This window comes from Elaeis guineensis, chromosome 5 (genome assembly GCF_000442705.2).
Source record: "Elaeis guineensis isolate ETL-2024a chromosome 5, EG11, whole genome shotgun sequence".
Lineage (NCBI taxonomy): Eukaryota > Viridiplantae > Streptophyta > Magnoliopsida > Arecales > Arecaceae > Elaeis > Elaeis guineensis.
Genome location: NC_025997.2, coordinates 109,510,206 through 109,525,583, shown reverse-complemented (window position 1 = coordinate 109,525,583; position 15,378 = coordinate 109,510,206). Strand labels below are relative to the sequence as shown.

Below are 15,378 nucleotides of genomic sequence, written 5' to 3'. Positions count from 1 at the left end.
GGGGATTATACATTGGTATATCGATATCCTACTAGTGAGGATTGTGCACTAGTATATCGATATCCTATCAATGAGGATTATATATGGATATATTGATATCTTGCCAGTGAGGATTATGCATGGATATATCAATATCCTGTCAGTAAAAATTATGTATTGATATATCGATACCCTGTCAATGAGGATTGTATGCTGGTACATCGATACCAGTGAGGATTTTAATTTTTTATGAAAATTAAAAAATAATATTTATTTGTGGCTTGTTCGAAATGTCCATGAGCACCGGCTAATAGGGAGAAAAGAAGCTAAAAATTGAGAGGATAATGAAATGGACTTCCGAAGATATTTCAAGAGGGTGAGGGCATTTTGGTTACATGAAAGACAGGCTGACGACATTGGCTCGCTGATGAGTCAGAGGACCATAGTGGAATGATTTAGAAACTTGAGAAGCCATTTTGAAAATTTTTAAAGACGAATGGGTACATGTGAGAATCACCTAAAATTGACAAGGTCAAACTATAATTTTTCGTAGGATTAATGCATGTGCAGTGCTAATATTTTATAAGCCAAACTTCTTCCAATCCATGCGGACCAAATTTTTTTGAGGTTTTTCAACCTTTGAATATAAAACAACTTTGTAACGACAGTAATGCATGAGAAATATTACAACTTAGGAAAAAAAAATAATTCATGATGCAAATTCTAAGATATTAAAGTTCTAAATAAATTTGTATAATAGACTTTGAAGTAATAGATCGCACGTAAAATCCCATCTCATTTTCATACATGCATATAACATACCTTATACTAAGCTATTTATCTATTAACTTCACTAATAAGAGCCAATGACTTTATGGCACAAATAAATGTTTACCTATATGCACTTATTTCTAAACGCCTAAGGGTGGGATCCACGTGTCTCCACCCATGACTTGTTCAACTCACCCTCCTTGCTCATGTTTAGTTGTTTTTTTTTTTTTTTTTGGGTAGAATACTCATGTTTAGTTGTTACTTTCTACTAGTTGAATGGATTGTTTTTATCCACATCACTCTTTTCCTATCATGCAGAGTGCACTCTATTTCTCATTTGTACTATAAGACAACTGAAATGGAAAAGGAAATTGCAAGGGAATGAGCACCAGCAAAGTCATCAATCATGATTCTTAAGCTGTAGCATCCATTAAATATATTTTCTCTTGAATAAATTAGATGCATTGCATATGCAAGATACCAGTACTCTATGTTACTCTCTGTCACTGAGCACTTCCTTAAATTGTATCACTTCTTTCTAAAGTGGCAAGAGGACAGGTGTTCAATTTCGGTTGAAGCCAAACCTCAAGTGGTAAGGTAGGTAAAATGTAGAAAGAAGGAATTAGCCCCTCCTAATCTCCAAAAAAAAGAAAAAGAAGGAAAAAGAAATTTTCCATTTCACATCTATTCCTCTATTCGTAAAATAATTTTGTAATGATAATAATCTATAAGCAAGCTTAGCAGAAAGATTTTACTCAGAAACCTTGGAAATACTATCATTACAAGTATATCAACAGATGCTAACGCACTATGCCTATCAATTTTACCATTAAGAACATAAGCCGCATTAATTATTAGCTAGAAGGTAATAAGGTCATAAAATATTTCTTACTCAAATATTTAATTTAGACCCTGTAAGATTCATTCACCACTCTAATGGCAGGTTTCACTGTGAGATTTTGTTTCCCTTCTTTTTAATCCATCCTTTCTAACTATAATATAAAAAATGCGTTGTGTATAGGACATCAATCTGATTATTTAGAAAAGTGAATTTTGCATAATTTCCTTCCAACTAAGTTATAGGTCACCTCAACGACCTTCACACCTACGTATCAGTTAATAACCTTCTCTCATGAACAAACCCTCTTAATTGCTTAGCTCCTTATTTAGAAAAAATAGATCGTTATCGAAAACTTAAGGTTCACAGAAAGTACTGTAGGGCTCCTATTATGTGCAAATAAAAAGTTCCTGACCTCCATTGATATAAGGCAAGTTAAATATTCAACTCTCTCCCATGCAACATAACTAATTTGTATGATTTACTTGGCATCGTTCTGGCATGCATGTCCTTGATAATATTAAATATATAATGCATACCTTGTTTCTATAGGGATAGAGCCCACCAAATTATCTTTCTTGGTGTCCTGTGTCTTTATTGAATTTGCTTAATATCATCTATGGACATTCTCTAATTTTTTAAATTTTCTATTAGTTGTCAGAAGAAAATAGCATTTATTGTTGACCTTGTGGTATGAAACCAAATTGGTGATTTGAAAATGCTGTCGATTTTCTTTTTTCTATCACCCTTTCCCATAACTTTATGGAGTTGTTGACAAGTTGATCCCAAGATAGTTTCCATATAATGCTACAATTATAGAGTTAAACAATCCAGTCTTGGATGTTCATAACTTTTCTACTTGCTCCTTGAACCTTTGAGTTGGCAAAAGGTGCACCAGATTGTTCATGATGCTGTAGAAATTGAAATTTTATTTGCGAGGCTCTTCCCTGTGCATGAATAGGGATGAATTCAGATCTCACGAGTCCTTACATAAAATCTATGGCAGATCATCTATTGGTTCAGAAGAGAAAAAAAAAAAGAAAAAAAGAAAAAAAGAGAGAGAGCTTGTTTTGCTCCAGCACTGTTTATGAATGTGTTCGTGGAAGTCATGATGAGCTTTGTTGCATTACAGCTCTTGATGCAGCAAAATTATGCTTAATCTTTGCCATATTTTTTTCTGTTTAATCATGAGGAAGGCCAATTTTTTTGAAAAAAGAGTAGGTGATTACCGAAAGGCTTCAGTCAAGTGTCCAAGATGGAGCTGAAAATTATGTCTTCTGTCTGGATGAAGACTTGTAGGCATTCATCAGTGCTCCCTTGGATCCAAGTTTTGGAAGCATATAAGATTCTTAGAGGTTTTGGAAGCATTCTTTTGTCATGTACCAATTTTTGTTAATGCTTTGTCTTGGTGCCCATAGTGCTGGTGCTTGGAAGATGAATGCGGCATATACCATGTTGGATGGCAATTTGCACCTCTCCAGTGACATTTTCAGTATATTCTTTGATTCAAGCATGATGACTAGTTGGTTACCTACTTATCCATTGGACCAACTTATGGTTTTAGGCTTTTAGTTATTGTTCATTTGATGTTTTGGTTTTAATCTACATGTCTAAGGTTTCAAACATAACAACTCATTTAAGGCTGGTGGACTCAATTGGCTTGGGATATACAAGGGATGCTCCCCTGCTTGGGGTTGTTAGTATCACGAGGGGGGAGATCAGGTTCATCTGAAGGTTCCCTAAGAGTAGGATAAGTATCCGTCGCACCCACAATCATAGAACGTGAGCCAACAATTACGGCAACCACCACAAATTCATGAAGAACTCTCTCCATAAATGTACAAGATATTCCAACATAATATCAAATGTATCAAAATAGAAATAAGTTAAATAACTAAATTTTAATTTTAATTAATTAACAAATCCACTTGATAAATAATATTTTAAAAATCTTACATCATTTAAATCTTAATTAATAATCCTTCAAAATATAATAATAAATCTAAATTGAAACTATATACTATCAAGTCTCGCTTCTAATTTCACTTCTAAATTAGTACCTATGTTTAGAATTAAATATTTGAATCTGAAAAGAAAAAAGAGTTAATAAACTAAACAACCTAATAAATAATGAATACCTTATATCATATAAATTTTAATTAATAATCTTATAAAATATAATAATAAATCTAAATTTAAATTATACTAATATGTCAAATCTCGCTTCTAGTTTTACTCCTAAAGTAGTACTCATATCCAGAATTAAATATCTGAAACTGAAAAGAAAAAAAAGATAATAAGTTAGGTAATTTAATAAGTAATAAATATCTTAACTAAATAATTTATATTATAACATAAGATACAATAGTCATATATAAATTTTCATAAATCAGAATAAAGATATAATCAATTCTTTTTCAAAACATAAATCCTGAAAAACCAATATCTTTCAAATATTTATATATATAATCATAAATTTGATCTGAAACAAATCATGTACAACTTGATAATTATTAGCCATGACCATACTTATATCTTGTGGGTAGGCTAGAATAAAATCGCACTTGTACCCTATGGAGTGGGCCATAATACTGCACTTATATCTTGTAGCATGTGCTAAAATACAATACTTACACTCTGTGACATGGGCCAGGATATCATATTTATATCTTATGGTGGGGTCAAAAATAGAACAATGATCTTAGTAATAGTCAGAGTACCAATACATAATCCTCAATCGGCAGCATCCAAAATATAGTGAGGCTGATTCTGATATATATCCAATTTTTTTTAGATAAATTACAGAAATATCCTTTCAACTTTAATCCAATTTTACCTATAACTCTTCGACTTTAAAAAATATTAAATTAGCCCTTTAAGTTTTTGAGATGTTTCAAAATGATTCTATTGTTTATCTTCATTAACGAATGATACTATTTGAGCATCATATAATATTATCATTTTATAAAATAATCAAAATTTCATTATCCCCACCTCCTCCCCCTCCATCCTCTTTGATTGCTTCCCTCCTCCGTCGCCGACTTCCCTCCTTTTCCCTCCTTCTTCCCCATTGTCCTCTTTCTTCTCATCCTCTTCTCCTTGTGGTTCTCCTCCAAGCCCACCCATAAGCCCTTCCCCTCCATGGCAGCTCCATCCATCTCCATCTATTCTCCACCGACAACCCATTCTTTCTCCTTCTCTCCTTCCTCCTCATTCACTTTTCCTCCTCATCTTCCTCCAAATCTATCCATGAGGCCACTCCCTCCATGATGACTCTCTACCTCTACCCATTCCTCGCTAATGAGCCCTTCTTCCCTCTCCTCTTCTTCCACCTCATTCATTTCTCCTTATCTTGCTCCTCTTCCAAGTCTATCCATAAGCTCTCTCCCTCCATGACAACTCCCTCTACCTCCATCCATTCTTCATTGGCAACCCCTTCTTCCCCCTCTCCCTATCTTCTTCACCCACTTCTGCTTCTTATCCTCCTCCTCCAAGCCATCCATGAGCCATCTCCTTCCTCAACGACTCCCTACACCTTCGCCCCTTTCTTGCGGCTACCCCTCCTCTCCCTTTCCTTTTCACGCACTTCTCTTCCTACAAACTCGCCCATGAGTCCTCTCCCTCCAACTCCCTCCACCTCCTTCGCTTGCTCATTGGTGCCCCCTCCTCCCTTTTTTTCTCACCCTTTCTCCACCTCCTGCTCTTAGACTTCGGCAGTGGGCTGTGCCGTGCCGTGCTCGCCACCAACCAGGCCGCTGCCTTAACCAACTGTGCCTGACATAGCCCATTTACTAAACGGGCCATTCTAGACATAGCACGTTTAACCCAACCCCCTATCTTGGCCCGGCCCATGGCCCAGGGGGTGGCGGGCCGTGCCAAGCACAGCACGACACGCGACTAGCATAACCCATGTCCCAGTTAGGCCCACCAATAGCCATAAATGGTTACTTTTTTGTATGTTTACTATTTTATCCCTCCAAAAGCTAATTTTAGAGGCAATTTGGAAAAGTAAAAATATGTACAGTTCTATCCCTCCCAACAATCGTAAAATACTAGTTTTAGAGATAATTTAAAAAAATAAAAATATTTAGATTTCTATAAATACAATATCCAATGATGACGACACAAATACTACCGATGATTACTAAGATTTTTATTATTTATTTTTAATTTTTAATTTTTTATAATTGTATCTTTTATCTTTTAATTATTGAGGTGGGTCACCTTAATTTCTTTTCTTCCCCATTATATTCTGGATGTCAGGCCTAGCCCCTTTCCTCTCTTGTACCATTTTAATTTTTATTAATAAATCGATAGGGGTCCATACCAAATCTCCTACCATTGGTCCATTACAAGGTGACTTTTTATTTTTATAAAAAAATCTAACATCCTCTCATCTTTTTTATATTTACTCCCTAACTTTCTTTTAATTTATAAAAAATTATATTTTAAATTTTACAAAAATTATTACAGGCCGTGCCTGGCATGGCCCATAATAGTTATAAATGGGCCATGCCAAGGCATAGCCCATCTTAAGGGGGCCAGTTGGCACACGGCCGTGCTGTACTTAGTCCATGGGTCGTGCTAGCCCATATGGGCCATGTCGAGCCTAGGCCATGGGCCACAAAACCCCGGCCTAGTCCGACCTCCCTATATAGGCCATGTCTAACATGGCTCGTTACTATAGCAAGCAGATTGTGCTTGGCACGGCCCGCTTTGTGTCGGGTCGAGCCGTGTCATAGGTAGCCCGGCCCAATGCATGGCCTAGTCCAATACCCATGTCTACCTGCGCTAATCTCATCCATAAGGCCTTTGATGCCATGCTTTCCCTCCACACTGACCTCCATGACCCTGCTCTCCACCTCCATAACGGCTTCCTCCACCCCGTCCCTTCCTTATCAGTGATCCCTCCGAGAGTGAGGGGCATTTTCATCCATTAAAATAGCAAGCTAATATTATTTGTTGGTAAGTGAACAGCATGAACATTTTGAAATATCTAGAAAATTTAAAAGATTAGTTTGGTACTTTTTAAAATTGAAAAAATGTAAGTAAAATTAGATTATAATTGAGGGGTATTTTTGTAATTTATCTAATTCTTTTTACAGAATAATATATGTTTCATTAAGTAATCAAATTTTGCTTATATGATATAAGGTTAGTAAACAATTATAGAAAGAATCTGAGAAATATTATTTTAAAATTATACATTAATTTTTTATTAAAAACATAGTTTCATAAACTTGAGAAACCGCATGTAAATCGATTTACGATTTATTTGATGTTAAAATTAATATTATATAAATAAAAAATCGAGAAGGGGCATGTCATTACTTACCTTATATAAACAACGAGCAAATAAATCTAACTAATCCTGAGATGTTCTTCAGAACCTAATAATAAAAATTATATTTTTATCAAATTTAATCATAATTATTTTAAAAATAGAGATACTAAGTTCCGACCCCTCAAGGGACTGGTCAAGTTGTAGCATTGGACATCTCGATTGATTCAATTTAGGACATCCAAATTAATCAACTATAAATCAATAATTATGCTTAGATGTCAAGATGTAATTAATGATAAAATCCAGTGGTGCTTGGCCTAGCCGGAGTGGGAACTAGTATGCCAGCTGATAGCCATGAAGTAGGATCTCTTTCATCAGGATTAATCAAAATCATTGAGAGAAAATCTTTATCTAAGACCTAAAAAATCATAGTAGAGAAAAAAACCATGTGGAGATAGATTTTAGAGAGAAAAAGTAGGAAGAGAGAGAAGAGAGATTCTTTTCTTCTCTTTTTTTTTTTCTTTATTTTTTATTATTATTTTTTTCTTTCCTCCTTTCTTTCCTCGAGTACGTGGTGAAACAGAAATAGAGGAGAGCTCCAACTGGAATGGCCATGGCTAGCGGGGGCTATGGCCATGGTAGCATAGCTAAGGTTTCCCTACCCTAAGATTGGCCGCAAAGATAATCAGAAAAAGGAAAAAGAAGATTGAAAAAAATCAAAGGAAACATCGAAGGAACAGAGCACCACTTTTTTCAACTAAATCTCGCAATTGGCCAGCTAGAATTCAAGCTCCTTGAGCTAAGAAGGTTGGAAAGGAGGATTTATGAGAAGAAGAGAAGAGAAAACTCTCCAACAAACTTTGGATTCTCTAATGTGTGATGGTAGAGAGGACAGGGGTCCTTAAATAAAACGGAGGTGGCATCGAAATTTCTTTTGGCATTGGCCTCCTCCAATGAAATTGGGAGGAAGAAGACCCCCATCAGGAGACTTCTTCTTCCACTTGCATATTATTTTTTAATTTTATTTTCCTTTTTGGGCCTAGCCAAGCTGTTGGGCCGATCAAGTGGGCCAGGCCTAATTTGATATCAGGCCTTTTTCGGCCAGCGTATTAGATATGGAAGCTAGGATTTATTATTTAGTGATCTGCCTAAAGCTTCATTTCCCTTTATATTTTGCATCAGAAACCAGGGTATCTGCACTGCGCGTCAGGCAAACCTGCACTGCAATGCAAGCCTGCAACAACTTTTGGCTTCATAAATGGCAACGTTTGGCACTCCAAATCCTCAGAGCAGCATCCAGGATTATTATCCCAATGGCAATCGCAGAGTCTAGTTCCATCTCCATAAACCTATCAGTTGTTCCATGGCAGGCTTCACCTGCACATTGTTCATCAAGCATTGCTCTTCACAAGAAGATTCACGTGACTAAAGTGAAAGTGCTTATGAAAATGTTGAGGCTGTAGCAATGGGGTAAAAAACAGAATAAAATGTGTCAGCAAGCATGATATATTAGCTAGATGTCCTTTAGGACAAAGGAGGATTGATTTGAGAAAGCAGATGCAATATATCAAAATCTATTTTATAGATTCATCAACTCACTAAAGGTCCGCTGTCTCCATATCGGTTCTCATACTTATATCATCCTATTACAATATCAGTATGTAATTCGATACGATATGAAATAGTATATTGAATATTAATATGATATGAGACAACATACTGGTACAAGATCAATAGAATACACCCCATATAGGATGCTATAGAGCGGCACAACAGACTATGGACTTACTATTTTCCTAATCAGATGAAGTGGATTCATGTCACCCAAGTGAAAATGCGTATAAAAATGCTCAGGTTGTAGACATGGGAAAAAAGAAGGTAGTGACAATAGAGTATTTTAGGTATTGAGGACTTCAAATTTATGTCTGCAATCCCAAGGACCAAGAACAATGCAAGAAAAACATCGATGTTTAAAAATATCATAGGTATCTTGGTGCAAGAATTCATAACAAGCATCAAATAACTTAAATAGAAACATTAAGTGGAGTCAACATTTTCTTCAGTACACAATTTTGTCATGCCATTAGTGAAGAGCCATGAATATAACAGGCAAGTCTGCCTACACTATCAACTACCACGGGCTTCTCTCCTTGTGGCATCATGAAGAATATCAATATCCACTCCATCAGGAGGAAGCTGAACATATCTCACTACAGATCCTCTGATAAAACAGTTTCTTACCGATAACTGCAAAATAACAGGCACAGCAGAAAATATTTAAATTCTGTAGACTTCAAAATAGCATAAGGCCTTCAAAATTTGATAAATAATGAAAGCATGGGAAGCAGTTTTCTCGATATGAAATTGTGTAACTTTGACTAACAAATAAAGCATGAGAAGCAATGCATTGATGTGCAAAAGCATAGTCGCAATGATCTATGCTATGTTAGTAAAAGAAAAGGTTAAATCTTACAAAGACTTGAGACATGATCCAATTGTACATATTCATCATTCCACATGATTCATTCGACAATGAAGGATGAGGAAACAATGATTCAAAGCAAAAGACAGTAATACAGATTCCTTTCTAATGATTTATTAAAAAAAAAAAAGCTATATGCCTTGTGGATCAAATGATATAAATACAACGGAGAGTGCTCAGAATACCGCAGTGGTTATAGTCAAAGAAAGCATCAATAGTTGGAAGTTATGGAACAAAAACATGATGTAAGAGTGTAGCTCTGACTTTGCAGCATCCCCTATTCTGGGCAAAGTACACGCTAACTTATAGAAGGACAGTCTATAACTGGTTGGATGGCAGCAAGATAAGAAGCCAATGGCGGAAAGAGCCAATTACCCAAAATAAATAAAAATAAACCTCTACACTGAAAGCAGTAAAGGTACATAGCACCGATCCATACAAAATTTAGGACCAGCACAACGGTCAGACATGTCATTGATGTGATACTGACAAAATTGATTATGTTCTCTCTTCATTTACATAGAAAAAAAGGTTAGCCATAATGATCAAGCAAATATTTAATGGATCATATGGTCCTTGACAATGTGTTCCCAAATAAACAATGCGGCTTATACAGTATGAATGCAACAATCGATCATTTAAAGGGATTAGTATGGAAGTGGTGATAATTGCCATTTAAGAAATAAATTTTAGTAAGTTTTATCCCATCTACCTGGGTTTGGCCTTATAAGTCAAGTACACCCGCAAAAGCTCTGAACAATAAGTACAACAGAACTGAAACCAATGCCAAGAATACTTCATCCCACCAAACCAACATTTCTCCTTCATTGAGAGCTGTATGATGGCATGGGGCATCAATATATTGGAGCCAACCCTCCCAAAACTAATCCAGCATGGAATTTATGTTCTTTACCAGATTGCAAATAGAGGAACAATTTTGTTCTCACAAGAAAAAGATTTATGCTTTATTCCAAGGTTTTGAATACCAAGACTGAACCTCATATCATTATTCCATCAGAGTGGCATGGTATCGATACCCATGGTATGCGCTAAAACTAACAGCATCAAAAAGAATGAAAAATCATCAGTTTCCACTGGTATGGTCGGTATGGTACCATTATTATGCAACAATATGGCCCAGGATACATCAGTACGGCCAATAAATATCAGTACAGAGTTTTGGCATCCCAACACCCATACAAGTGCCAGTTTCACATCAATATGGTACAACATCAAGGATTACATCCTATTTTGGCAGTTTTTGAATTCATAGTTTATTCTTTTTTTTAGAAAAAAACAAGTCAGCCTCTTAGAAAATCTTCCTAGCTAAAAGCATTTCTTTCCAAATGTCAGAAAGGTATCAATCATTTCAAAATCCAGGGCACTAATTTTTTACCATTTGGTATTTATTTTCCCATATCACCTTCCTTCAAAGTCAACTTTGATAACCCAATTAACAAAATTCATCCCATAAATTATCCAGAGTACTAAAACTCCACCTCATTTCGAGAGAATATTTTTTTCCCTTCATAGATGTCCCTCATTCAAGAAAATGTGGTGAACATAAGTTTTTCAATAGTTTATGTGCAGTTAGCTAGCAAGACAAATTTAACCTATAGGTCTAAGTTGAAGCATCTACATTTTCAGCATTCAAACATGCAAAGTAGCTTTCTTAGCCAAGTTTGTATCTTAGGATTTAAACTTAGGGCTGTGGTCCTCGATGCTTTGTAGCAGATATCATGCAGAAGTGTACTCATTGTTTTCAAGAAAACTCCCATTTGAAGTCCTAATAATGTAGAGCAGATATATGCACTACACATATACATACAAATAAAATGCATGTAAATATGTACATACATAATGCATTGCATATATGCATGCATGTACAGTACAGATGTATTTAGGCTACCACCTAGGCTCATTGGACCTAAAACAGGTGCCAAAACAATGTTATGTGAGCAAATTTTATTGAAATACCAAGTAATTGAAAAGGCAGAGTATGACCAGTTTTCTTGTAGACGGATCAGAGATCAAAACTGTATGAAAAGTAGGAATAAGATAACTAAATGAGGAAGTTTAGTGGATTATAGTGAGAAAACAAAAGAAAAGAAAGGCCTTGCTCCATTTTTCCTCTCTTTCCTCCATTTTTTGTCATAATGTAAAAATTAGACTCATAAAGACAGTAAGCTCCAGTCTCACATACAAGAAACTATGTGTAGCCAAATAGTACAGGACTCCTTACTTTGAGGAGCTACACAAACTATGGCTTGCTATAGTTTGTCCTATATGTACATTATTTATTTACTCCAGGATACATAGGCAGTATTTTATTTTTTGAGGGGTAAAGAAGGGTAGTACCCACCAAAATTTATTAAGGAAGAGGAAAGGTAAGAGAATTACAAGAGGAGGAGAAACAGAAAATCAGAAGAAAGGAGAGAAAAAAGAAATAAGGAAAACAGAGGAAGTAACAAAACGGACAAGGAACAACTACTGCCAATCATTGATTCAATCCTGAGATTGAGAAGAAAATAGTAGGAGATCAGAAACTTGATTCCAGATGAGATCTAAGGCATTGTTGTACTTTGCATTTCCAAGTAGCTTCCAAATTTTCATCAAGAATAATGCATTGTTACAAAACAGCCTTCCAATTGCATTCCTTTCGGAGAAAATTCTTTGATTTCTCTTCCTTCCTGCAATTTTGTGCTCTCTCACTTGGAACATAGATGCAGAAAAATAGTAATTTGCTAACTCTGGGTTCCAAGTTTCTCATGAGGATATCCAAAGTAAATTTTCGATCAGGTCACTTCCAAATTTTGAGTGCTAGACCATCAAAATGGCTCTCTGTCAAGAAGTATGAGAGATCATAGCACTTGCCTCATGTTTACCGATGCAGCTATAGGCACTTGAAAATTTTTCAGTTCTCATTTATGTAGTAATGAGGATGGAATTTAACTTTAATGTCCATCAATCGATTTGTTTATATTTTTATTTTTATTATCGAACTCCAGATTGCAAATGTGAAGAAGGCTAACTAAGGAGAGCAACATGTGTGGTTTGTCAAGAATCCTGATGCCTCTTTTCTATTTCTTCTTTTTATATGATAAAAACAACTCTAATTCCCAAAAAGAAGGCTTCGTAGTGGAATAAGCAAGATTTTACAAATGACTATCATTCATGACTTAGGTGATGCCAATGGTCCTAGTTTTTGCTAGTTGGCTGGTAAGAGAGTTGCCCAAAAAGGAGAAAGATCAAGAGCATTAGGATGTATAACATTAATGATTCTAAATTCTACGACAACTACTAATATTTTCTCTTCCAAACCCTACATTACCAGTAACCCAAATCCTAACCATTTCAGATTAGCCTCTGAATCCTTTTCGATCACTTGCATCAAATTAAAGTTAGGCTGATCATTAAAACCAGTTTCTTCATATCCTCCCATAGAACTTTTATATAATCTTATCCTCCTCATCAAGCATCCATTTGCATCTTCCCTCTCAGCCTTTAATCACATCCTGCCCTAGCTTACTCAAAGTCATATTCTTGTATCCTTTTCTTTTTCTTTCTTTTACTATTTTCAAAAACCTAATCTCCTGCAAACCTAGATCATCTTTGCCAATCTGCTGGAACTCTCGCCTTGAATAAGCATTGATCTTCACCACAGCAATCAATCCTAATGAAAAACGGACCAATTCTACCATCTCGAATATCCTTGAAGAAGAAACACCCTTATCCCAAAAAAAAAAAAGCAAGAAACACGAAGAACAACCGTACAGAGTTTTGACTAGCCAAATCACAACCCATAAAATCATAAAGCAAAAAACTAATCTCTCTACTGCTATCCAAGCAAATCCGGAGACACTTAGTTTTCCCATCGTAAAGTTAGGTTTCTTTGCAAACTTTAAAAGACTCCAAGCAGAAGATCTAAACTATAATCCCAAACCCTAATTCTATCTGCACCAAGTTTGCACCTTTTTTTTTGATACAACAAGTCGGCACCTTTTTGAGCACCCGACAATCCTAAACAACAAGCAAGCAAAGTTGTAAATCTGGGAATCAGAAAAAGATAATAATAGATAATTAAAAAGAAAGCGGACTGGGAGTGGGGGTGGGGGCAGAACAATACCATGTGGGGGTACTTATCTTGATCGACAACCCTAGTGTTCTCGAGCTTTATATTGAGGTATTGATCCACGGAATGGAGGATGCCTCGTATGGCAAGGTCGTTCTTCAGCTCTACGGTCACTTCCTTCCCCACCAGCTCCTTGAAATACGAGAAGAAGAGCTGAAACAAAAACAAGAGAGAGAACCGTTCGATAGAATGTCTCAGGAGGATTCTGCGTTAACGAGTAAACAAGAGCACAAATAGTTTTGAGCATACCATATTTGATGTCTGGAGAAAAATCTGAAAACAGAGACGCCCTTCGTACCCTCCTCAACGCTCTCGGCAACCAAGCGGCAGAGTTCGTTGAAGACGACCGGCTTCACCTTCCTAATATGGTTTTGTAGACCGGGGTGAGAAAGGGTCCGGTTTTACTGGGGTGTGGCCGTAAGTATGCAACCCTAAATCCTCTAAAACTCTATATCTATATTAAATAATAAAATAAAAAGTAAGAATATCAAACAATCGTTATACTATTTTGATGTATGCTTTAAGAGTTTTTTTTTTTAATTATTTCATGTATCTGAAATATTAGCTTTTGAGGGATGAGCAAATTTAACATCGCACTAGAAAACCTCCGGGCTGCCAATAAGGATGCCAATTATTGTTCCGGCTTGCCAGCTTGTTGAAATCCACTAGAAAAAAGAAAAAAAAAAGATTTTAGGTACAAACATATTATAATTTTGTCAGGTTGGATGGAACGTAGAGTTTAGATTTAAGAACTCATTATGGAGTTCACGTGGGTTATAGGCAGGTGCCATGTACCAGCTCATCAATAACACCCCTTTGGTGCTCTGAGTGGGGAATGAAAAGGTGTCGTGAAGCTTTTTTTATGCAGATTGGATGAGACCTTAGCATCTAGTTGTAGATCATTCAATTCATAGCAATATTGAAGTGGAAAATAAGCTAATTAAGGCTTACATTGAGTGATTAGATGCATCATGTAATTAATGGTTATGGTTAAGAGATAAATAAAAAAAGAGCAATGAAGCAAAAGCTAAACTGCAGATTACGTTTAAGATTTATCATATTTTTTTCCTCCACATTAGCTTCTCTCTTGTTATAGTTGAAAAATCCGGTCTTAGATTGCTTCATCATCTCGGTCCTTTTTTTCAAATATAATTAATTGAAAGAAGACTAATAAATAGGTTAATAGGTTAAATATGGATTTATATAAAATAAATAGGTTAGATATAAACTTATATTTTTTAACCTAATTATTAATGGAGATGTTAGTATGATTTTAGAAGATCACATGATTGTAGGGATCACATGATTTTAAACGAATATATGATTTTAGGGATCACACGATAATCCATATTAGCCCATAATATTTTCTTTTATTAACATGATCCTATATCAGCTTATATTATTTTTTTAGTATGGAGTATGTATACTACTATATGTAACTCCTGAGATATACTGAATATGATAAAGTCTTTTTTTCTCTCTCTTATATTTTTCTTGTTCTGCAGATATTTGAACATGATATAAAGCCACCAATCACCTAATATGATATCACCATCTCTTCCACCTTTGTTGCGGCCATCGTTGCCATATTTAGAAATCCTAAAGATCCATTTTGCCGACTTATCAATCTCTATTTCTCTATAAATCCTCTATTTTTTGATAGATTAATATCCAATGATCTTTTGATTTTTTAACTCATGACTTTGTCCCCTAGGCTTTAGCCCAAAAGACATCTTTTGATGGAGAGAATATCTCCTATCTCATATAAGACAGAGTACACCTGACTCACAACCGATGTGGAACTAAACCCCCCACAATAGATCTATAGCTTCTCTTCATTGCTTTTCTCCTCAGCTTCAGATCTTCAATTATCTCTCCTCATCATTGCTTGG

General features: G+C 35.6%; 1 long non-coding RNA gene across 1 annotated transcript; it reads right to left on the bottom strand.

Annotated features, from left to right (window-relative positions):
* Window positions 1-8,822: 8,822 nt before the first annotated feature.
* Window positions 8,823-13,891, bottom strand: LOC105045384 (sm-like protein LSM2). The gene is made up of 3 exons (XR_832045.4): window positions 13,736-13,891; window positions 13,481-13,639; window positions 8,823-9,119 (listed from the first exon to the last, which is right to left on the bottom strand). It is a non-coding gene; the product is annotated as a sm-like protein LSM2 (long non-coding RNA).
* Between the last annotated feature and the right edge of the window lie 1,487 nt (window positions 13,892-15,378).